This window comes from Scomber scombrus, chromosome 9 (assembly GCF_963691925.1).
Source record: "Scomber scombrus chromosome 9, fScoSco1.1, whole genome shotgun sequence".
Classification (NCBI taxonomy): Eukaryota; Metazoa; Chordata; class Actinopteri; order Scombriformes; family Scombridae; genus Scomber; species Scomber scombrus.
The window spans coordinates 32,884,300-32,907,794 of record NC_084978.1 but is presented as its reverse complement, the minus strand read 5'-3'; positions in this window follow the sequence as shown (position 1 = coordinate 32,907,794).

Here is a 23,495-nt window from a genome sequence, read left to right as displayed (position 1 = left end):
TTTCAAATTTTGCCCGGTTTGGAAAATCCTTCACAATTTTCACAAAACGCCCCAACTGTGCTTGATTTTGCTCGTGTTTCAATCAGCCCGCCCCCTGGCCCCTTTTAGCAAAAATTTGGGAAAATCCCAATTTTTGACTTTTTCGACACTACCGGACCTGTCGTTTTTTTCAAATTTTGCCCACTTTGGAAAATCCTTCACAATTTTCTCAAAACGCCCCAACTGTGCTTGATTTTGCTCCTTTCTGACTCAGTCAACCCCCTGGCACCTTTTAGCAAGGTTTGGGAAAATCCCCATTTTTGACTTTTTCGACACTACCGGCCCTGTCTTTTTTTCAAATTTTGCCCGGTTTGGAAAATCCTTCACAATTTTCACAAAACGCCCCAACTGTGCTTGATTTTGCTCGTTTTTCAATCAGCCCGCCCCCTGGCCCCTTTTAGCAAAAATTTGGGAAAATCCCAATTTTTGACTTTTTCGACACTACCGGACCTGTCGTTTTTTTCAAATTTTGCCCACTTTGGAAAATCCTTCACAATTTTCTCAAAACGCCCCAACTGTGCTTGATTTTGCTCCTTTCTGACTCAGTCAACCCCCTGGCACCTTTTAGCAAGGTTTGGGAAAATCCCCATTTTTGACTTTTTCGACACTACCGGCCCTGTCTTTTTTTCAAATTTTGCCCGGTTTGGAAAATCCTTCACAATTTTCACAAAACGCCCCAACTGTGCTTGATTTTGCTCGTTTTTCAATCAGCCCGCCCCCTGGCCCCTTTTAGCAAAAATTTGGGAAAATCCCAATTTTTGACTTTTTCGACACTACCGGACCTGTCGTTTTTTTCAAATTTTGCCCACTTTGGAAAATCCTTCACAATTTTCTCAAAACGCCCCAACTGTGCTTGATTTTGCAACTTTCTGACTCAGTCCACCCCCTGGCACCTTTTAGCAAGGTTTGTGAAAATCCCCATTTTTGACTTTTTCGACACTACCGGCCCTGTCGTTTTTTTCAATTTTTGCCCACTTTGGAAAATCCTTCACAATTTTCACAAAACGCCCCAACTGTGCTTGATTTTGCTCCTTTTTCACCCAGCCCCCCCCTCTGGCCTCTTTAAGCAAAGTTTGGGAAAATCCCCATTTTTGACTTTTTCGACACTACCGGCACTGTCGTTTTTTTCAAATTTTGCCCGGTTTGGAAAATCCTTCACAATTTTCCCAAAACGCCCCAACTGTGCTTGATTTTGCTCCTTTCTGACTCAGTCCGCCCCCCTGGCCCCTTTTAGCAAGGTTTGGGAAAATCCCCATTTTTGACTTTTTCGACACTACCGGCCCTGTCGTTTTTTTCAATTTTTGCCCACGTTGGAAAATCCTTCACAATTTTCCCAAAACGCCCCAACTGTGCTTGATTTTGCTCCTTTCTGACTCAGTCCGCCCCCTTGGCCCCTTTTAGCAAGTTTTGGGAAAATCCCCATTTTTGACTTTTTCGACACTACCGGCCCTGTCTTTTTTTTTTCAAATTTTGCCCGGTTTGGAAAATCCTTCACAATTTTCACAAAACGCCCCAACTGTGCTTGATTTTGCTCCTTTTTCACTCAGCCCCCCCCTCTTACCTCTTTAAGCAATGTTTGTGAAAATCCCCATTTTTGACTTTTTCGACACTACCGGCCCTGTCTTTTTTTCAAATTTTGCCCACTATGGAAAATCCTTCACAATTTTCACAAAACGCCCCAACTGTGCTTGATTTTGCTCGTTTTTCACTCAGCCCCCCCCTTTGGCCTCTTTAAGCAAATTTTGTGAAAATCCCCATTTTTGACTTTTTCGACACTACCGGCCCTGTCTTTTTTTCAAATTTTGCCCGGTTTGGAAAATCCTTTACAATTTTCCCAAAACGCCCCAACTGTGCTTGATTTTGCTCCTTTCTGACTCAGTCCGCCCCCCTAGCCCCTTTTAGCAAGGTTTGGGAAAATCCCCATTTTTGACTTTTTCGACACTACCGGCCCTGTCGTTTTTTTCAATTTTTGCCCACGTTGGAAAATCCTTCACAATTTTCCCAAAACGCCCCAACTGTGCTTGATTTTGCTCCTTTCTGACTCAGTCCGCCCCCTGGCACCTTTTAGCAAGGTTTGGGAAAATCCCCATTTTTGACTTTTTCGACACTACCGGCCCTGTCTTTTTTTCAAATTTTGCCCGGTTTGGAAAATCCTTCACAATTTTCACAAAACGCCCCAACTGTGCTTGATTTTGCTCGTTTTTCAATCAGCCCGCCCCCTGGCCCCTTTTAGCAAAAATTTGGGAAAATCCCAATTTTTGACTTTTTCGACACTACCGGACCTGTCGTTTTTTTCAAATTTTGCCCACTTTGGAAAATCCTTCACAATATTCTCAAAACGCCCCAACTGTGCTTGATTTTGCTCATTTCTGACTCAGTCCGTCCCCCTGGCCCCTTTTAGCAAGGTTTGGGAAAATCCCCATTTTTGACTTTTTCGACACTACCGGCCCTGTCTTTTTTTTCAAATTTTGCCCGGTTTGGAAAATCCTTCATAATTTTCACACAACGCCCCAACTGTGCTTGATTTTGCTCCTTTCTGACTCAGTCCGCCCCCTGGCACCTTTTAGCAAGGTTTGGGAAAATCCCCATTTTTGACTTTTTCGACACTACCGGACCTGTCGTTTTTTTCAAATTTTGCCCGGTTTGGATAATCCTTCACAATTTTCTCAAAACGCCCCAACTGTGCTTGATTTTGCTCATTTCTGACTCAGTCCGCCCCCCTGGCCCCTTTTAGCAAGGTTTGGGAAAATCCCCATTTTTGACTTTTTCGACACTACCGGCCCTGTCTTTTTTTTCAATTTATGCCCGGTTTGGAAAATCCTTCACAATTTTCCCAAAACGCCCCAACTGTGCTTGATTTTGCTCCTTTCTGACTCAGTCCGCACCCCTGGCCCCTTTTAGCAAGGTTTGGGAAAATCCCCATTTTTGACTTTTTCGACACTACCGGACCTGTCGTTTTTTTCAAATTTTGCCCGGTTTGGATAATCCTTCACAATTTTCTCAAAACGCCCCAACTGTGCTTGATTTTGCTCATTTCTGACTCAGTCCGCCCCCCTGGCCCCTTTTAGCAAGGTTTGGGAAAATCCCCATTTTTGACTTTTTCGACACTACCGGCCCTGTCTTTTTTTTCAATTTATGCCCGGTTTGGAAAATCCTTCACAATTTTCTCAAAACGCCCCAACTGTGCTTGATTTTGCTCCTTTCTGACTCAGTCCGCCCCCTGGCACCTTTTAGCAAGGTTTGGGAAAATCCCCATTTTTGACTTTTTCGACACTACCGGCCCTGTCTTTTTTTCAAATTTTGCCCGGTTTGGAAAATCCTTCACAATTTTCACAAAACGCCCCAACTGTGCTTGATTTTGCTCGTGTTTCAATCAGCCCGCCCCCTGGCCCCTTTTAGCAAAAATTTGGGAAAATCCCAATTTTTGACTTTTTCGACACTACCGGACCTGTCGTTTTTTTCAAATTTTGCCCACTTTGGAAAATCCTTCACAATTTTCTCAAAACGCCCCAACTGTGCTTGATTTTGCTCCTTTCTGACTCAGTCAACCCCCTGGCACCTTTTAGCAAGGTTTGGGAAAATCCCCATTTTTGACTTTTTCGACACTACCGGCCCTGTCTTTTTTTTCAATTTATGCCCGGTTTGGAAAATCCTTCACAATTTTCTCAAAACGCCCCAACTGTGCTTGATTTTGCTCCTTTCTGACTCAGTCCGCCCCTGGCACCTTTTAGCAAGGTTTGGGAAAATCCCCATTTTTGACTTTTTCGACACTACCGGCCCTGTCTTTTTTTCAAATTTTGCCCGGTTTGGAAAATCCTTCACAATTTTCACAAAACGCCCCAACTGTGCTTGATTTTGCTCGTGTTTCAATCAGCCCGCCCCCTGGCCCCTTTTAGCAAAAATTTGGGAAAATCCCAATTTTTGACTTTTTCGACACTACCGGACCTGTCGTTTTTTTCAAATTTTGCCCACTTTGGAAAATCCTTCACAATTTTCTCAAAACGCCCCAACTGTGCTTGATTTTGCTCCTTTCTGACTCAGTCAACCCCCTGGCACCTTTTAGCAAGGTTTGGGAAAATCCCCATTTTTGACTTTTTCGACACTACCGGCCCTGTCTTTTTTTCAAATTTTGCCCGGTTTGGAAAATCCTTCACAATTTTCACAAAACGCCCCAACTGTGCTTGATTTTGCTCCTTTTTCACCCAGCCCCCCCCTCTGGCCTCTTTAAGCAAAGTTTGGGAAAATCCCCATTTTTGACTTTTTCGACACTACCGGCACTGTCGTTTTTTTCAAATTTTGCCCGGTTTGGAAAATCCTTCACAATTTTCCCAAAACGCCCCAACTGTGCTTGATTTTGCTCCTTTCTGACTCAGTCCGCCCCCCTGGCCCCTTTTAGCAAGGTTTGGGAAAATCCCCATTTTTGACTTTTTCGACACTACCGGCCCTGTCGTTTTTTTCAATTTTTGCCCACGTTGGAAAATCCTTCACAATTTTCCCAAAACGCCCCAACTGTGCTTGATTTTGCTCCTTTCTGACTCAGTCCGCTCCCTTGGCCCCTTTTAGCAAGTTTTGGGAAAATCCCCATTTTTGACTTTTTCGACACTACCGGCCCTGTCTTTTTTTCTACAAATTTTGCCCGGTTTGGAAAATCCTTCACAATTTTCACAAAACGCCCCAACTGTGCTTGATTTTGCTCCTTTTTCACTCAGCCCCCCCCTCTGACCTCTTTAAGCAATGTTTGTGAAAATCCCCATTTTTGACTTTTTCGACACTACCGGCCCTGTCTTTTTTTCAAATTTTGCCCACTATGGAAAATCCTTCACAATTTTCACAAAACGCCCCAACTGTGCTTGATTTTGCTCGTTTTTCACTCAGCCCCCCCCTTTGGCCTCTTTAAGCAAATTTTGTGAAAATCCCCATTTTTGACTTTTTCGACACTACCGGCCCTGTCTTTTTTTCAAATTTTGCCCGGTTTGGAAAATCCTTTACAATTTTCCCAAAACGCCCCAACTGTGCTTGATTTTGCTCCTTTCTGACTCAGTCCGCCCCCCTAGCCCCTTTTAGCAAGGTTTGGGAAAATCCCCATTTTTGACTTTTTCGACACTACCGGCCCTGTCGTTTTTTTCAATTTTTGCCCACGTTGGAAAATCCTTCACAATTTTCCCAAAACGCCCCAACTGTGCTTGATTTTGCTCCTTTCTGACTCAGTCCGCCCCCTGGCACCTTTTAGCAAGGTTTGGGAAAATCCCCATTTTTGACTTTTTCGACACTACCGGCCCTGTCTTTTTTTCAAATTTTGCCCGGTTTGGAAAATCCTTCACAATTTTCACAAAACGCCCCAACTGTGCTTGATTTTGCTCGTTTTTCAATCAGCCCGCCCCCTGGCCCCTTTTAGCAAAAATTTGGGAAAATCCCAATTTTTGACTTTTTCGACACTACCGGACCTGTCGTTTTTTTCAAATTTTGCCCACTTTGGAAAATCCTTCACAATATTCTCAAAACGCCCCAACTGTGCTTGATTTTGCTCATTTCTGACTCAGTCCGTCCCCCTGGCCCCTTTTAGCAAGGTTTGGGAAAATCCCCATTTTTGACTTTTTCGACACTACCGGCCCTGTCGTTTTTTTCAATTTTTGCCCACTATGGAAAATCCTTCACAATTTTCACAAAACGCCCCAACTGTGCTTGATTTTGCTCGTTTTTCACTCAGCCCCCCCCTCTGGCCTCTTTAAGCAAATTTTGTGAAAATCCCCATTTTTGACTTTTTCGACACTACCGGCCCTGTCTTTTTTTTCAAATTTTGCCCGGTTTGGAAAATCCTTCATAATTTTCACACAACGCCCCAACTGTGCTTGATTTTGCTCCTTTCTGACTCAGTCCGCCCCCTGGCACCTTTTAGCAAGGTTTGGGAAAATCCCCATTTTTGACTTTTTCGACACTACCGGCCCTGTCTTTTTTTTCAAATTTTGCCCGGTTTGGAAAATCCTTCACAATTTTCAAAAAAAACGCCCCAACTGTGCTTGATTTTGCTCATTTCTGACTCAGTCCGCCCCCCTGGCCCCTTTTAGCAAGGTTTGGGAAAATCCCCATTTTTGACTTTTTCGACACTACCGGCCCTGTCTTTTTTTTCAATTTATGCCCGGTTTGGAAAATCCTTCACAATTTTCCCAAAACGCCCCAACTGTGCTTGATTTTGCTCCTTTCTGACTCAGTCCGCACCCCTGGCCCCTTTTAGCAAGGTTTGGGAAAATCCCCATTTTTGACTTTTTCGACACTACCGGACCTGTCGTTTTTTCAAATTTTGCCCGGTTTGGATAATCCTTCACAATTTTCTCAAAACGCCCCAACTGTGCTTGATTTTGCTCATTTCTGACTCAGTCCGCCCCCCTGGCCCCTTTTAGCAAGGTTTGGGAAAATCCCCATTTTTGACTTTTTCGACACTACCGGCCCTGTCTTTTTTTTCAATTTATGCCCGGTTTGGAAAATCCTTCACAATTTTCTCAAAACGCCCCAACTGTGCTTGATTTTGCTCCTTTCTGACTCAGTCCGCCCCCTGGCACCTTTTAGCAAGGTTTGGGAAAATCCCCATTTTTGACTTTTTCGACACTACCGGCCCTGTCTTTTTTTCAAATTTTGCCCGGTTTGGAAAATCCTTCACAATTTTCACAAAACGCCCCAACTGTGCTTGATTTTGCTCGTGTTTCAATCAGCCCGCCCCCTGGCCCCTTTTAGCAAAAATTTGGGAAAATCCCAATTTTTGACTTTTTCGACACTACCGGACCTGTCGTTTTTTTCAAATTTTGCCCACTTTGGAAAATCCTTCACAATTTTCTCAAAACGCCCCAACTGTGCTTGATTTTGCTCCTTTCTGACTCAGTCAACCCCCTGGCACCTTTTAGCAAGGTTTGGGAAAATCCCCATTTTTGACTTTTTCGACACTACCGGCCCTGTCTTTTTTTCAAATTTTGCCCGGTTTGGAAAATCCTTCACAATTTTCCCAAAACGCCCCAACTGTGCTTGATTTTGCTCGTTTTTCAATCAGCCCGCCCCCTGGCCCCTTTTAGCAAAAATTTGGGAAAATCCCAATTTTTGACTTTTTCGACACTACCGGACCTGTCGTTTTTTTCAAATTTTGCCCACTTTGGAAAATCCTTCACAATTTTCTCAAAACGCCCCAACTGTGCTTGATTTTGCAACTTTCTGACTCAGTCCACCCCCTGGCACCTTTTAGCAAGGTTTGTGAAAATCCCCATTTTTGACTTTTTCGACACTACCGGCCCTGTCGTTTTTTTCAATTTTTGCCCACTTTGGAAAATCCTTCACAATTTTCACAAAACGCCCCAACTGTGCTTGATTTTGCTCCTTTTTCACCCAGCCCCCCCCTCTGGCCTCTTTAAGCAAAGTTTGGGAAAATCCCCATTTTTGACTTTTTCGACACTACCGGACCTGTCGTTTTTTTCAAATTTTGCCCGGTTTGGAAAATCCTTCACAATTTTCCCAAAACGCCCCAACTGTGCTTGATTTTGCTCCTTTCTGACTCAGTCCGCCCCCCTGGCCCCTTTTAGCAAGGTTTGGGAAAATCCCCATTTTTGACTTTTTCGACACTACCGGCCCTGTCGTTTTTTTCAATTTTTGCCCACGTTGGAAAATCCTTCACAATTTTCCCAAAACGCCCCAACTGTGCTTGATTTTGCTCCTTTCTGACTCAGTCCGCCCCCTTGGCCCCTTTTAGCAAGTTTTGGGAAAATCCCCATTTTTGACTTTTTCGACACTACCGGCCCTGTCTTTTTTTTTTCAAATTTTGCCCGGTTTGGAAAATCCTTCACAATTTTCACAAAACGCCCCAACTGTGCTTGATTTTGCTCCTTTTTCACTCAGCCCCCCCCTCTGACCTCTTTAAGCAATGTTTGTGAAAATCCCCATTTGTGACTTTTTCGACACTACCGGCCCTGTCTTTTTTTCAAATTTTGCCCACTATGGAAAATCCTTCACAATTTTCACAAAACGCCCCAACTGTGCTTGATTTTGCTCGTTTTTCACTCAGCCCCCCCCTTTGGCCTCTTTAAGCAAATTTTGTGAAAATCCCCATTTTTGACTTTTTCGACACTACCGGCCCTGTCTTTTTTTCAAATTTTGCCCGGTTTGGAAAATCCTTCACAATTTTCCCAAAACGCCCCAACTGTGCTTGATTTTGCTCCTTTCTGACTCAGTCCGCCCCCCTGGCCCCTTTTAGCAAGGTTTGGGAAAATCCCCATTTTTGACTTTTTCGACACTACCGGCCCTGTCGTTTTTTTCAATTTTTGCCCACGTTGGAAAATCCTTCACAATTTTCCCAAAACGCCCCAACTGTGCTTGATTTTGCTCCTTTCTGACTCAGTCCGCCCCCTGGCACCTTTTAGCAAGGTTTGGGAAAATCCCCATTTTTGACTTTTTCGACACTACCGGCCCTGTCTTTTTTTCAAATTTTGCCCGGTTTGGAAAATCCTTCACAATTTTCACAAAACGCCCCAACTGTGCTTGATTTTGCTCGTTTTTCAATCAGCCCGCCCCCTGGCCCCTTTTAGCAAAAATTTGGGAAAATCCCAATTTTTGACTTTTTCGACACTACCGGACCTGTCGTTTTTTTCAAATTTTGCCCACTTTGGAAAATCCTTCACAATATTCTCAAAACGCCCCAACTGTGCTTGATTTTGCTCATTTCTGACTCAGTCCGCCCCCCTGGCCCCTTTTAGCAAGGTTTGGGAAAATCCCCATTTTTGACTTTTTCGACACTACCGGCCCTGTCGTTTTTTTCAATTTTTGCCCACTATGGAAAATCCTTCACAATTTTCACAAAACGCCCCAACTGTGCTTGATTTTGCTCGTTTTTCACTCAGCCCCCCCCCTCTGGCCTCTTTAAGCAAATTTTGTGAAAATCCCCATTTTTGACTTTTTCGACACTACCGGCCCTGTCTTTTTTTTCAAATTTTGCCCGGTTTGGAAAATCCTTCATAATTTTCACACAACGCCCCAACTGTGCTTGATTTTGCTCCTTTCTGACTCAGTCCGCCCCCTGGCACCTTTTAGCAAGGTTTGGGAAAATCCCCATTTTTGACTTTTTCGACACTACCGGCCCTGTCTTTTTTTTCAAATTTTGCCCGGTTTGGAAAATCCTTCACAATTTTCAAAAAAAACGCCCCAACTGTGCTTGATTTTGCTCATTTCTGACTCAGTCCGCCCCCCTGGCCCCTTTTAGCAAGGTTTGGGAAAATCCCCATTTTTGACTTTTTCGACACTACCGGCCCTGTCTTTTTTTTCAATTTATGCCCGGTTTGGAAAATCCTTCACAATTTTCCCAAAACGCCCCAACTGTGCTTGATTTTGCTCCTTTCTGACTCAGTCCGCACCCCTGGCCCCTTTTAGCAAGGTTTGGGAAAATCCCCATTTTTGACTTTTTCGACACTACCGGACCTGTCGTTTTTTTCAAATTTTGCCCGGTTTGGATAATCCTTCACAATTTTCTCAAAACGCCCCAACTGTGCTTGATTTTGCTCATTTCTGACTCAGTCCGCCCCCCTGGCCCCTTTTAGCAAGGTTTGGGAAAATCCCCATTTTTGACTTTTTCGACACTACCGGCCCTGTCTTTTTTTTCAATTTATGCCCGGTTTGGAAAATCCTTCACAATTTTCTCAAAACGCCCCAACTGTGCTTGATTTTGCTCCTTTCTGACTCAGTCCGCCCCCTGGCACCTTTTAGCAAGGTTTGGGAAAATCCCCATTTTTGACTTTTTCGACACTACCGGCCCTGTCTTTTTTTCAAATTTTGCCCGGTTTGGAAAATCCTTCACAATTTTCACAAAACGCCCCAACTGTGCTTGATTTTGCTCGTGTTTCAATCAGCCCGCCCCCTGGCCCCTTTTAGCAAAAATTTGGGAAAATCCCAATTTTTGACTTTTTCGACACTACCGGACCTGTCGTTTTTTTCAAATTTTGCCCACTTTGGAAAATCCTTCACAATTTTCTCAAAACGCCCCAACTGTGCTTGATTTTGCTCCTTTCTGACTCAGTCAACCCCCTGGCACCTTTTAGCAAGGTTTGGGAAAATCCCCATTTTTGACTTTTTCGACACTACCGGCCCTGTCTTTTTTTCAAATTTTGCCCGGTTTGGAAAATCCTTCACAATTTTCACAAAACGCCCCAACTGTGCTTGATTTTGCTCGTTTTTCAATCAGCCCGCCCCCTGGCCCCTTTTAGCAAAAATTTGGGAAAATCCCAATTTTTGACTTTTTCGACACTACCGGACCTGTCGTTTTTTTCAAATTTTGCCCACTTTGGAAAATCCTTCACAATTTTCTCAAAACGCCCCAACTGTGCTTGATTTTGCAACTTTCTGACTCAGTCCACCCCCTGGCACCTTTTAGCAAGGTTTGTGAAAATCCCCATTTTTGACTTTTTCGACACTACCGGCCCTGTCGTTTTTTTCAATTTTTGCCCACTTTGGAAAATCCTTCACAATTTTCACAAAACGCCCCAACTGTGCTTGATTTTGCTCCTTTTTCACCCAGCCCCCCCCTCTGGCCTCTTTAAGCAAAGTTTGGGAAAATCCCAATTTTTGACTTTTTCGACACTACCGGCACTGTCGTTTTTTTCAAATTTTGCCCGGTTTGGAAAATCCTTCACAATTTTCCCAAAACGCCCCAACTGTGCTTGATTTTGCTCCTTTCTGACTCAGTCCGCCCCCCTGGCCCCTTTTAGCAAGGTTTGGGAAAATCCCCATTTTTGACTTTTTCGACACTACCGGCCCTGTCGTTTTTTTCAATTTTTGCCCACGTTGGAAAATCCTTCACAATTTTCCCAAAACGCCCCAACTGTGCTTGATTTTGCTCCTTTCTGACTCAGTCCGCCCCCTTGCACCTTTTAGCAAGGTTTGGGAAAATCCCCATTTTTGACTTTTTCGACACTACCGGCCCTGTCTTTTTTTCAAATTTTGCCCGGTTTGGAAAATCCTTCACAATTTTCACAAAACGCCCCAACTGTGCTTGATTTTGCTCGTTTTTCAATCAGCCCGCCCCCTGGCCCCTTTTAGCAAAAATTTGGGAAAATCCCAATTTTTGACTTTTTCGACACTACCGGACCTGTCGTTTTTTTCAAATTTTGCCCACTTTGGAAAATCCTTCACAATTTTCTCAAAACGCCCCAACTGTGCTTGATTTTGCAACTTTCTGACTCAGTCCACCCCCTGGCACCTTTTAGCAAGGTTTGTGAAAATCCCCATTTTTGACTTTTTCGACACTACCGGCCCTGTCGTTTTTTTCAATTTTTGCCCACTTTGGAAAATCCTTCACAATTTTCACAAAACGCCCCAACTGTGCTTGATTTTGCTCCTTTTTCACCCAGCCCCCCCCCTCTGGCCTCTTTAAGCAAAGTTTGGGAAAATCCCCATTTTTGACTTTTTCGACACTACCGGCACTGTCGTTTTTTTTCAAATTTTGCCCGGTTTGGAAAATCCTTCACAATTTTCCCAAAACGCCCCAACTGTGCTTGATTTTGCTCCTTTCTGACTCAGTCCGCCCCCCTTGCCCCTTTTAGCAAGGTTTGGGAAAATCCCCATTTTTGACTTTTTCGACACTACCGGCCCTGTCGTTTTTTTCAATTTTTGCCCACTTTGGAAAATCCTTCACAATTTTCACAAAACGCCCCAACTGTGCTTGATTTTGCTCCTTTTTCACCCAGCCCCCCCCTCTGGCCTCTTTAAGCAAAGTTTGGGAAAATCCCCATTTTTGACTTTTTCGACACTACCGGCACTGTCTTTTTTTTTCAAATTTTGCCCGGTTTGGAAAATCCTTCACAATTTTCACAAAACGCCCCAACTGTGCTTGATTTTGCTCCTTTCTTACTTAGTCCGCCCCCCAGGCCCCTTTTAGCAAGGTTTTGGAAAATCCCCATTTTTGACTTTTTCGACACTACCGGCCCTGTCGTTTTTTTCAATTTTTGCCCACGTTGGAAAATCCTTCACAATTTTCCCAAAACGCCCCAACTGTGCTTGATTTTGCTCCTTTCTGACTCAGTCCGCCCCCTGGCACCTTTTAGCAAGGTTTGGGAAAATCCCCATTTTTGACTTTTTCGACACTACCGGCCCTGTCTTTTTTTCAAATTTTGCCCGGTTTGGAAAATCCTTCACAATTTTCACAAAACGCCCCAACTGTGCTTGATTTTGCTCGTTTTTTAATCAGCCCGCCCCCTGGCCCCTTTTAGCAAAAATTTGGGAAAATCCAAATTTTTGACTTTTTCGACACTACCGGATCTGTCGTTTTTTTCAAATTTTGCCCACTTTGGAAAATCCTTCACAATTTTCTCAAAACGCCCCAACTGTGCTTGATTTAGCTCATTTCTGACTCAGTCCGCCCCCCTGGCCCCTTTTAGCAAGGTTTGGGAAAATCCGCATTTTTGACTTTTTCGACACTACCGGACCTGTCGTTTTTTTCAAATTTTGCCCGGTTTGGAAAATCCTTCACAATTTTCACAAAATGCCCCAACTGTGCTTGATTTTGCTCGTTTATCAATCAGCCCGCCCCCTGGCCCCTTTTAGCAAAAATTTGGGAAAATCCCAATTTTTGACTTTTTCGACACTACCGGCCCTGTCGTTTTTTTCAATTTTTGCCCACGTTGGAAAATCCTTCACAATTTTCCCAAAACGCCCCAACTGTGCTTGATTTTGCTCCTTTCTGACTCAGTCCGCCCCCTTGCACCTTTTAGCAAGGTTTGGGAAAATCCCCATTTTTGACTTTTTCGACACTACCGGCCCTGTCTTTTTTTCAAATTTTGCCCGGTTTGGAAAATCCTTCACAATTTTCACAAAACGCCCCAACTGTGCTTGATTTTGCTCGTTTTTCAATCAGCCCGCCCCCTGGCCCCTTTTAGCAAAAATTTGGGAAAATCCCAATTTTTGACTTTTTCGACACTACCGGACCTGTCGTTTTTTTCAAATTTTGCCCACTTTGGAAAATCCTTCACAATTTTCTCAAAACGCCCCAACTGTGCTTGATTTTGCAACTTTCTGACTCAGTCCACCCCCTGGCACCTTTTAGCAAGGTTTGGGAAAATCCCCATTTTTGACTTTTTCGACACTACCGGCCCTGTCGTTTTTTTCAATTTTTGCCCACTTTGGAAAATCCTTCACAATTTTCACAAAACGCCCCAACTGTGCTTGATTTTGCTCCTTTTTCACCCAGCCCCCCCCCTCTGGCCTCTTTAAGCAAAGTTTGGGAAAATCCCCATTTTTGACTTTTTCGACACTACCGGCACTGTCGTTTTTTTCAAATTTTGCCCACGTTTGGAAAATCCTTCACAATTTTCCCAAAACGCCCCAACTGTGCTTGATTTTGCTCCTTTCTGACTCAGTCCGCCCCCCTGGCCCCTTTTAGCAAGGTTTGGGAAAATCCCCATTTTTGACTTTTTCGACACTACCGGCCCTGTCGTTTTTTTCAAATTTTGCCCACGTTGGAAAATCCTTCACAATTTTCCCAAAACGCCCCAACTGTGCTTGATTTTGCTCCTTTCTGACTCAGTCCGCCCCCTTGCACCTTTTAGCAAGGTTTGGGAAAATCCCCATTTTTGACTTTTTCGACACTACCGGCCCTGTCTTTTTTTCAAATTTTGCCCGGTTTGGAAAATCCTTCACAATTTTCACAAAACGCCCCAACTGTGCTTGATTTTGCTCGTTTTTCAATCAGCCCGCCCCCTGGCCCCTTTTAGCAAAAATTTGGGAAAATCCCAATTTTTGACTTTTTCGACACTACCGGACCTGTCGTTTTTTTCAAATTTTGCCCACTTTGGAAAATCCTTCACAATTTTCTCAAAACGCCCCAACTGTGCTTGATTTTGCAACTTTCTGACTCAGTCCACCCCCTGGCACCTTTTAGCAAGGTTTGTGAAAATCCCCATTTTTGACTTTTTCGACACTACCGGCCCTGTCGTTTTTTTCAATTTTTGCCCACTTTGGAAAATCCTTCACAATTTTCACAAAACGCCCCAACTGTGCTTGATTTTGCTCGTTTTTCACTCAGCCCCCCCCTCTGGCCTCTTTAAGCAAATTTTGTGAAAATCCCCATTTTTGACTTTTTCGACACTACCGGCCCTGTCTTTTTTTTCAATTTATGCCCGGTTTGGAAAATCCTTCACAATTTTCACACAACGCCCCAACTGTGCTTGAGTTTGCTCCTTTCTCACTCAGCCCGCCCCCCTGGCCCCTTTTAGCAAGGATTTGGGAAAATCCCCATTTTTGACTTTTTCGACACTACCGGCCCTGTCGTTTTTTTCAATTTTTGCCCACGTTGGAAAATCCTTCACAATTTTCCCAAAACGCCCCAACTGTGCTTGATTTTGCTCCTTTCTGACTCAGTCCACCCCCTGGCACCTTTTAGCAAGGTTTGGGAAAATCCCCATTTTTGACTTTTTCGACACTACCGGCCCTGTCTTTTTTTCAAATTTTGCCCGGTTTGGAAAATCCTTCACAATTTTCACAAAACGCCCCAACTGTGCTTGATTTTGCTCGTTTTTCAATCAGCCCGCCCCCTGGCCCCTTTTAGCAAAAATTTGGGAAAATCCCAATTTTTGACTTTTTCGACACTACCGGACCTGTCGTTTTTTTCAAATTTTGCCCACTTTGGAAAATCCTTCACAATTTTCTCAAAACGCCCCAACTGTGCTTGATTTTGCTCCTTTTTAACCCAGCCCCCCCCTCTGGCCTCTTTAAGCATAGTTTGGGAAAATCCCCATTTTTGACTTTTTCGACACTACCGGCCCTGTCGTTTTTTTCAATTTTTGCCCATTATGGAAAATCCTTCACAATTTTCACAAAACGCCCCAACTGTGCTTGATTTTGCTCGTTTTTCACTCAGCCCCCCCCTCTGGCCTCTTTAAGCAAATTTTGTGAAAATCCCCATTTTTGACTTTTTCGACACTACCGGCCCTGTCTTTTTTTTTCAAATTTTGCCCGGTTTGGAAAATCCTTCATAATTTTCACACAACGCCCCAACTGTGCTTGATTTTGCTCCTTTCTGACTCAGTCCGCCCCCTGGCACCTTTTAGCAAGGTTTGGGAAAATCCCCATTTTTGACTTTTTCGACACTACCGGCCCTGTCTTTTTTTCAAATTTTTCCCGGTTTGGAAAATCCTTCACAATTTTCAAAAAAAACGCCCCAACTGTGCTTGATTTTGCTCATTTCTGACTCAGTCCGCCCCCCTGGCCCCTTTTAGCAAGGTTTGGGAAAATCCCCATTTTTGACTTTTTCGACACTACCGGCCCTGTCTTTTTTTTCAATTTATGCCCGGTTTTGAAAATCCTTCACAATTTTCCCAAAACGCCCCAACTTTGCTTGATTTTGCTCCTTTTTCACCCAGCCCCCCCCTCTGGCCTCTTTAAGCAAAGTTTGGGAAAATCCCCATTTTTGACTTTTTCGACACTACCGGCCCTGTCGTTTTTTTCAATTTTTGCCCACGTTGGAAAATCCTTCACAATTTTCCCAAAACGCCCCAACTGTGCTTGATTTTGCTCCTTTCTGACTCAGTCCGCCCCCTGGCACCTTTTAGCAAGGTTTGGGAAAATCCCCATTTTTGACTTTTTCGACACTACCGGCCCTGTCTTTTTTTCAAATTTTGCCCGGTTTGGAAAATCCTTCACAATTTTCACAAAACGCCCCAACTGTGCTTGATTTTGCTCGTTTTTCAATCAGCCCGCCCCCTGGCCCCTTTTAGCAAAAATTTGGGAAAATCCCAATTTTTGACTTTTTCGACACTACCGGACCTGTCGTTTTTTTCAAATTTTGCCCACATTGGAAAATCCTTCACAATATTCTCAAAACGCCCCAACTGTGCTTGATTTTGCTCATTTCTGACTCAGTCCGCCCCCCTGGCCCCTTTTAGCAAGGTTTGGGAAAATCCCCGTTTTTGACTTTTTCGACACTACCGGCCCTGTCGTTTTTTTCAATTTTTGCCCACTATGGAAAATCCTTCACAATTTTCACAAAACGCCCCAACTGTGCTTGATTTTGCTCGTTTTTCACTCAGCCCCCCCCTCTGGCCTCTTTAAGCAAATTTTGTGAAAATCCCCATTTTTGACTTTTTCGACACTACCGGCCCTGTCTTTTTTTTCAAATTTTGCCCGGTTTGGAAAATCCTTCACAATTTTCAAAAAAAACGCCCCAACTGTGCTTGATTTTGCTCATTTCTGACTCAGTCCGCAACCCCCTGGCCCCTTTTAGCAAGGTTTGGGAAAATCCCCATTTTTGACTTTTTCGACACTACCGGCCCTGTCTTTTTTTCAATTTATGCCCGGTTTGGAAAATCCTTCACAATTTTCCCAAAACGCCCCAACTGTGCTTGATTTTGCTCCTTTCTGACTCAGTCCGCACACCTGGCCCCTTTTAGCAAGGTTTGGGAAAATCCCCATTTTTGACTTTTTCGACACTACCGGACCTGTCGTTTTTTTCAAATTTTGCCCGGTTTGGATAATCCTTCACAATTTTCTCAAAACGCCCCAACTGTGCTTGATTTTGCTCATTTCTGACTCAGTCCGCCCCCCTGGCCCCTTTTAGCAAGGTTTGGGAAAATCCCCATTTTTGACTTTTTCGACACTACCGGCCCTGTCTTTTTTTTCAATTTATGCCCGGTTTGGAAAATCCTTCACAATTTTCTCAAAACGCCCCAACTGTGCTTGATTTTGCTCCTTTCTGACTCAGTCCGCCCCCTGGCACCTTTTAGCAAGGTTTGGGAAAATCCCCATTTTTGACTTTTTCGACACTACCGGCCCTGTCTTTTTTTCAAATTTTGCCCGGTTTGGAAAATCCTTCACAATTTTCACAAAACGCCCCAACTGTGCTTGATTTTGCTCGTGTTTCAATCAGCCCGCCCCCTGGCCCCTTTTAGCAAAAATTTGGGAACATCCCAATTTTTGACTTTTTCGACACTACCGTACCTGTCGTTTTTTTCAAATTTTGCCCACTTTGGAAAATCCTTCACAATTTTCTCAAAACACCCCAACTGTGCTTGATTTTGCTCCTTTCTGACTCAGTCAACCCCTTGGCACCTTTTAGCAAGGTTTGGGAAAATCCCCATTTTTGACTTTTTCGACACTACCGGCCCTGTCCTTTTTTTCAAATTTTGCCCGGTTTGGAAAATCCTTCACAATTTTCACAAAACGCCCCAACTGTGCTTGATTTTGCTCGTTTTTCAATCAGCCCGCCCCCTGGCCCCTTTTAGCAAAAATTTGGGAAAATCCCAATTTTTGACTTTTTCGACACTACCGGACCTGTCGTTTTTTTCAAATTTTGCCCACTTTGGAAAATCCTTCACAATTTTCTCAAAACGCCCCAACTGTGCTTGATTTTGCAACTTTCTGACTCAGTCCACCCCCTGGCACCTTTTAGCAAGGTTTGTGAAAATCCCCATTTTTGACTTTTTCGACACTACCGGCCCTGTCGTTTTTTTCAATTTTTGCCCACTTTGGAAAATCCTTCACAATTTTCACAAAACGCCCCAACTGTGCTTGATTTTGCTCCTTTTTCACCCAGCCCCCCCCCTCTGGCCTCTTTAAGCAAAGTTTGGGAAAATCCCCATTTTTGACTTTTTCGACACTACCGGCACTGTCGTTTTTTTCAAATTTTGCCCGGTTTGGAAAATCCTTCACAATTTTCCCAAAACGCCCCAACTGTGCTTGATTTTGCTCCTTTCTGAATCAGTCCGCCCCCCTGGCCCCTTTTAGCAAGGTTTGGGAAAATCCCCATTTTTGACTTTTTCGACACTACCGGCCCTGTCGTTTTTTTCAATTTTTGCCCACGTTGGAAAATCCTTCACAATTTTCCCAAAACGCCCCAACTGTGCTTGATTTTGCTCCTTTCTGACTCAGTCCGCCCCCTTGCACCTTTTAGCAAGGTTTGGGAAAATCCCCATTTTTGACTTTTTCGACACTACCGGCCCTGTCTTTTTTTCAAATTTTGCCCGGTTTGGAAAATCCTTCACAATTTTCACAAAACGCCCCAACTGTGCTTGATTTTGCTCCTTTCTTACTTAGTCCGCCCCCCAGGCCCCTTTTAGCAAGGTTTTGGAAAATCCCCATTTTTGACTTTTTCGACACTACCGGCCCTGTCGTTTTTTTCAATTTTTGCCCACGTTGGAAAATCCTTCACAATTTTTCCAAAACGCCCCAACTGTGCTTGATTTTGCTCCTTTCTGACTCAGTCCACCCCCTGGCACCTTTTAGCAAGGTTTGGGAAAATCCCCATTTTTGACTTTTTCGACACTACCGGCACCTGTCTTTTTTTCAAATTTTGCCCGGTTTGGAAAATCCTTCACAATTTTCACAAAACGCCCCAACTGTGCTTGATTTTGCTCGTTTTTCAATCAGCCCGCCCCCTGGCCCCTTTTAGCAAAAATTTGGGAAAATCCCAATTTTTGACTTTTTCGACACTACCGGATCTGTCGTTTTTTTCAAATTTTTCAAATTTTGCCCACTTTGGAAAATCCTTCACAATTTTCTCAAAACGCCCCAACTGTGCTTGATTTAGCTCATTTCTGACTCAGTCCGCCCCCCTGGCCCCTTTTAGCAAGGTTTGGGAAAATCCGCATTTTTGACTTTTTCGACACTACCGGACCTGTCGTTTTTTTCAAATTTTGCCCGGTTTGGAAAATCCTTCACAATTTTCACAAAACGCCCCAACTGTGCTTGATTTTGCTCGTTTATCAATCAGCCAGCCCCCTGGCCCCTTTTAGCAAAAATTTGGGAAAATCCCAATTTTTGACTTTTTCGACACTACCGGCCCTGTCTTTTTTTTCAATTTATTCCCGGTTTGGAAAATCCTTCACAATTTTCCCAAAACGCCCCAACTGTGCTTGATTTTGCTCCTTTCTGACTCAGTCCGCACCCCTGGCCCCTTTTAGCAAGGTTTGGGAAAATCCCCATTTTTGACTTTTTCGACACTACCGGCCCTGTCTTTTTTTCAAATTTTGCCCACTATGGAAAATCCTTCACAATTTTCACAAAACGCCCCAACTGTGCTTGATTTTGCTCGTTTTTCACTCAGCCCCCCCCCTTTGGCCTCTTTAAGCAAATTTTGTGAAAATCCCCATTTTTGACTTCTTCGACACTACCGGCCCTGTCTTTTTTTCAAATTTTGCCCGGTTTGGAAAATCCTTCACAATTTTCCCAAAACGCCCCAACTGTGCTTGATTTTGCTCCTTTCTGACTCAGTCCGCCCCCTGGCCCCTTTTAGCAAGGTTTGGGAAAATCCCCATTTTTGACTTTTTCGACACTACCGGCCCTGTCGTTTTTTTCAATTTTTGCCCACGTTGGAAAATCCTTCACAATTTTCCCAAAACGCCCCAACTGTGCTTGATTTTGCTCCTTTCTGACTCAGTCCGCCCCCTGGCACCTTTTAGCAAGGTTTGGGAAAATCCCCATTTTTGACTTTTTCGACACTACCGGCCCTGTCTTTTTTTCAAATTTTGCCCGGTTTGGAAAATCCTTCACAATTTTCACAAAACGCCCCAACTGTGCTTGATTTTGCTCGTTTTTCAATCAGCCCGCCCCCTGGCCCCTTTTAGCAAAAATTTGGGAAAATCCCAATTTTTGACTTTTTCGACACTACCGGCCCTGTCTTTTTTTTCAAATTTTGCCCGGTTTGGAAAATCCTTCACAATTTACAAAAAAAACGCCCCAACTGTGCTTGATTTTGCTCATTTCTGACTCAGTCCGCCCCCCTGGCCCTTTTAGCAAGGTTTGGGAAAATCCCCATTTTTGACTTTTTCGACACTACCGGCCCTGTCGTTTTTTTCAATTTATGCCCGGTTTGGAAAATCCTTCACAATTTTCCCAAAACGCCCCAACTGTGCTTGATTTTGCTCCTTTCTGACTCAGTCCGCACCCCTGGCCCCTTTTAGCAAGGTTTGGGAAAATCCACATTTTTGACTTTTTCGACACTACCGGACCTGTCGTTTTTTTCAAATTTTGCCCGGTTTGGATAATCCTTCACAATTTTCTCAAAACGCCCCAACTGTGCTTGATTTTGCTCATTTCTGACTCAGTCCGCCCCCCTGGCCCCTTTTAGCAAGGTTTGGGAAAATCCCCATTTTTGACTTTTTCGACACTACCGGCCCTGTCTTTTTTTTCAATTTATGCCCGGTTTGGAAAATCCTTCACAATTTTCTCAAAACGCCCCAACTGTGCTTGATTTTGCTCCTTTCTGACTCAGTCCGCCCCCTGGCACCTTTTAGCAAGGTTTGGGAAAATCCCCATTTTTGACTTTTTCGACACTACCCGGCCCTGTCTTTTTTTCAAATTTTGCCCGGTTTGGAAAATCCTTCACAATTTTCACAAAACGCCCCAACTGTGCTTGATTTTGCTCGTTTTTCAATCAGCCCGCCCCCTGGCCCCTTTTAGCAAAAATTTGGGAAAATCCCAATTTTTGACTTTTTCGACACTACCGGACCTGTCGTTTTTTTCAAATTTTGCCCACTTTGGAAAATCCTTCACAATTTTCTCAAAACGCCCCAACTGTGCTTTATTTTGCTCCTTTCTGACTCAGTCAACCCCCTGGCACCTTTTAGCAAGGTTTGGGAAAATCCCCATTTTTGACTTTTTCGACACTACCGGCCCTGTCGTTTTTTTCAATTTTTGCCCGGTTTGGAAATCCTTCACAATTTTCACAAAACGCCCCAACTGTGCTTGATTTTGCTCGTTTTTCAATCAGCCCGCCCCCTGGCCCCTTTTAGCAAAAATGTGGGAAAATCCCAATTTTTGACTTTTTCGACACTACCGGACCTGTCGTTTTTTTCAAATTTTGCCCACTTTGGAAAATCCTTCACAATTTTCTCAAAACGCCCCAACTGTGGTTGATTTTGCTCATTTCTGACTCAGTCCGCCCCCCTGGCCCCTTTTAGCAAGGTTTGGGAAAATCCGCATTTTTGACTTTTTCGACACTACCGGCCCTGTCGTTTTTTTCAATTTTTGCCCACTTTGGAAAATCCTCACAATTTTCCCAAAACGCCCCAACTGTGCTTGATTTTGCTCCTTTCTGACTCAGTCCGCCCCCTTGCACCTTTTAGCAAGGTTTGGGAAAATCCCCATTTTTGACTTTTTCGACACTACCCGGCCCTGTCTTTTTTTCAAATTTTGCCCGGTTTGGAAAATCCTTCACAATTTTCACAAAACGCCCCAACTGTGCTTGATTTTGCTCGTTTTTCAATCAGCCCGCCCCCTGGCCCCTTTTAACAAAAATTTGGGAAAATCCCAATTTTTGACTTTTTCGACACTACCGGACCTGTTGTTTTTTTCAAATTTTGCCCACTTTGGAAAATCCTTCACAATTTTCTCAAAACGCCCCAACTGTGCTTGATTTTGCTCCTTTCTGACTCAGTCCACCCCCTGGCACCTTTTAGCAAGGTTTGTGAAAATCCCCATTTTTGATTTTTTCGACACTACCGGCCCTGTCGTTTTTTTCAATTTTTGCCCACTTTGGAAAATCCTTCACAATTTTCTCAAAACGCCCCAACTGTGCTTGATTTTGCTCCTTTCTGACTCAGTCAACCCCCTGGCACCTTTTAGCAAGGTTTGGGAAAATCCCAATTTTTGACTTTTTCGACACTACCGGACCTGTCGTTTTTTTCAAATTTTGCCCACTTTGGAAAATCCTTCACAATTTTCTCAAAACGCCCCAACTGTGCTTGATTTTGCTCCTTTCTGACTCAGTCCACCCCCTGGCACCTTTTAGCAAGGTTTGGGAAAATCCCCATTTTTGACTTTTTCGACACTACCGGCCCTGTCGTTTTTTTCAATTTTTGCCCGGTTTGGAAAATCCTTCACAATTTTCACAAAACGCCCCAACTGTGCTTGATTTTGCTCGTTTTTCAATCAGCCCGCCCCCTGGCCCCTTTTAGCAAAAATTTGGGAAAATCCCAATTTTTGACTTTTTCGACACTACCGGACCTGTCGTTTTTTTCAAATTTTGCCCACTTTGGAAAATCCTTCACAATTTTCTCAAAACGCCCCAACTGTGGTTGATTTTGCTCATTTCTGACTCAGTCCGCCCCCCTGGCCCCTTTTAGCAAGGTTTGGGAAAATCCGCATTTTTGACTTTTTCGACACTACCGGGTCATTTTTTTCAAATTTTGCCCGGTTTGGAAAATCCTTCACAATTTTCCCAAAACGCCCCAACTGTGCTTGATTTTGCTCCTTTCTTACTTAGTCCGCCCCCCTGGCCCCTTTTAGCAAGGTTTGGGAAAATCTGTTTTTTTGACTTTTTCGACACTACCCGGCCCTGTCGTTTTTTTCAATTTTTGCCCGGTTTGGAAAATCCTTCACAATTTTCCCAAAACGCCCCAACTGTGCTTGATTTTGCTCATTTCTGACTCAGTCCGCCCCCCTGGCCCCTTTTAGCAAGGTTTGGGAAAATCTGCATTTTTGACTTTTTCGACACTACCGGCCCTGTCGTTTTTTTCAATTTTTGCCCACGTTGGAAAATCCTTCACAATTTTCCCAAAACGCCCCAACTGTGCTTGATTTTGCTCCTTTCTGACTCAGTCCGCCCCCTGGCACCTTTTAGCAAGGTTTGGGAAAATCCCCATTTTTGACTTTTTCGACACTACCGGCCCTGTCTTTTTTTCAAATTTTGCCCGGTTTGGAAAATCCTTCACAATTTTCACAAAACGCCCCAACTGTGCTTGATTTTGCTCGTTTTTCAATCAGCCCGCCCCCTGGCCCCTTTTAGCAAAAATTTGGGAAAATCCCAATTTTTGACTTTTTCGACACTACCGGACCTGTCGTTTTTTTCAAATTTTGCCCACTTTGGAAAATCCTTCACAATTTTCTCAAAACGCCCCAACTGTGCTTGATTTTGCTCCTTTCTGACTCAGTCCACCCCCTGGCACCTTTTAGCAAGGTTTGTGAAAATCCCCATTTTTGACTTTTTCGACACTACCGGCCCTGTCGTTTTTTTAAATTTTTGCCCACTTTGGAAAATCCTTCACAATTTTCACAAAACGCCCCAACTGTGCTTGATTTTGCTCCTTTTTCACCCAGCCCCCCCCCTCTTGCCTCTTTAAGCAAAATTTGGGAAAATCCCAATTTTTGACTTTTTCGACACTACCGGACCTGTCGTTTTTTTCAAATTTTGCCCACTTTGGAAAATCCTTCACAATTTTCTCAAAACGCCCCAACTGTGCTTGATTTTGCTCCTTTCTGACTCAGTCCACCCCCTGGCACCTTTTAGCAAGGTTTGTGAAAATCCCCATTTTTGACTTTTTCGACACTACCGGCACTGTCGTTTTTTTTCAAATTTTGCCCGGTTTGGAAAATCCTTCACAATTTTCCCAAAACGCCCCAACTGTGCTTGATTTTGCTCCTTTCTGACTCAGTCCGCCCCCCTGGCCCCTTTTAGCAAGGTTTGGGAAAATCCCCATTTTTGACTTTTTCGACACTACCGGCCCTGT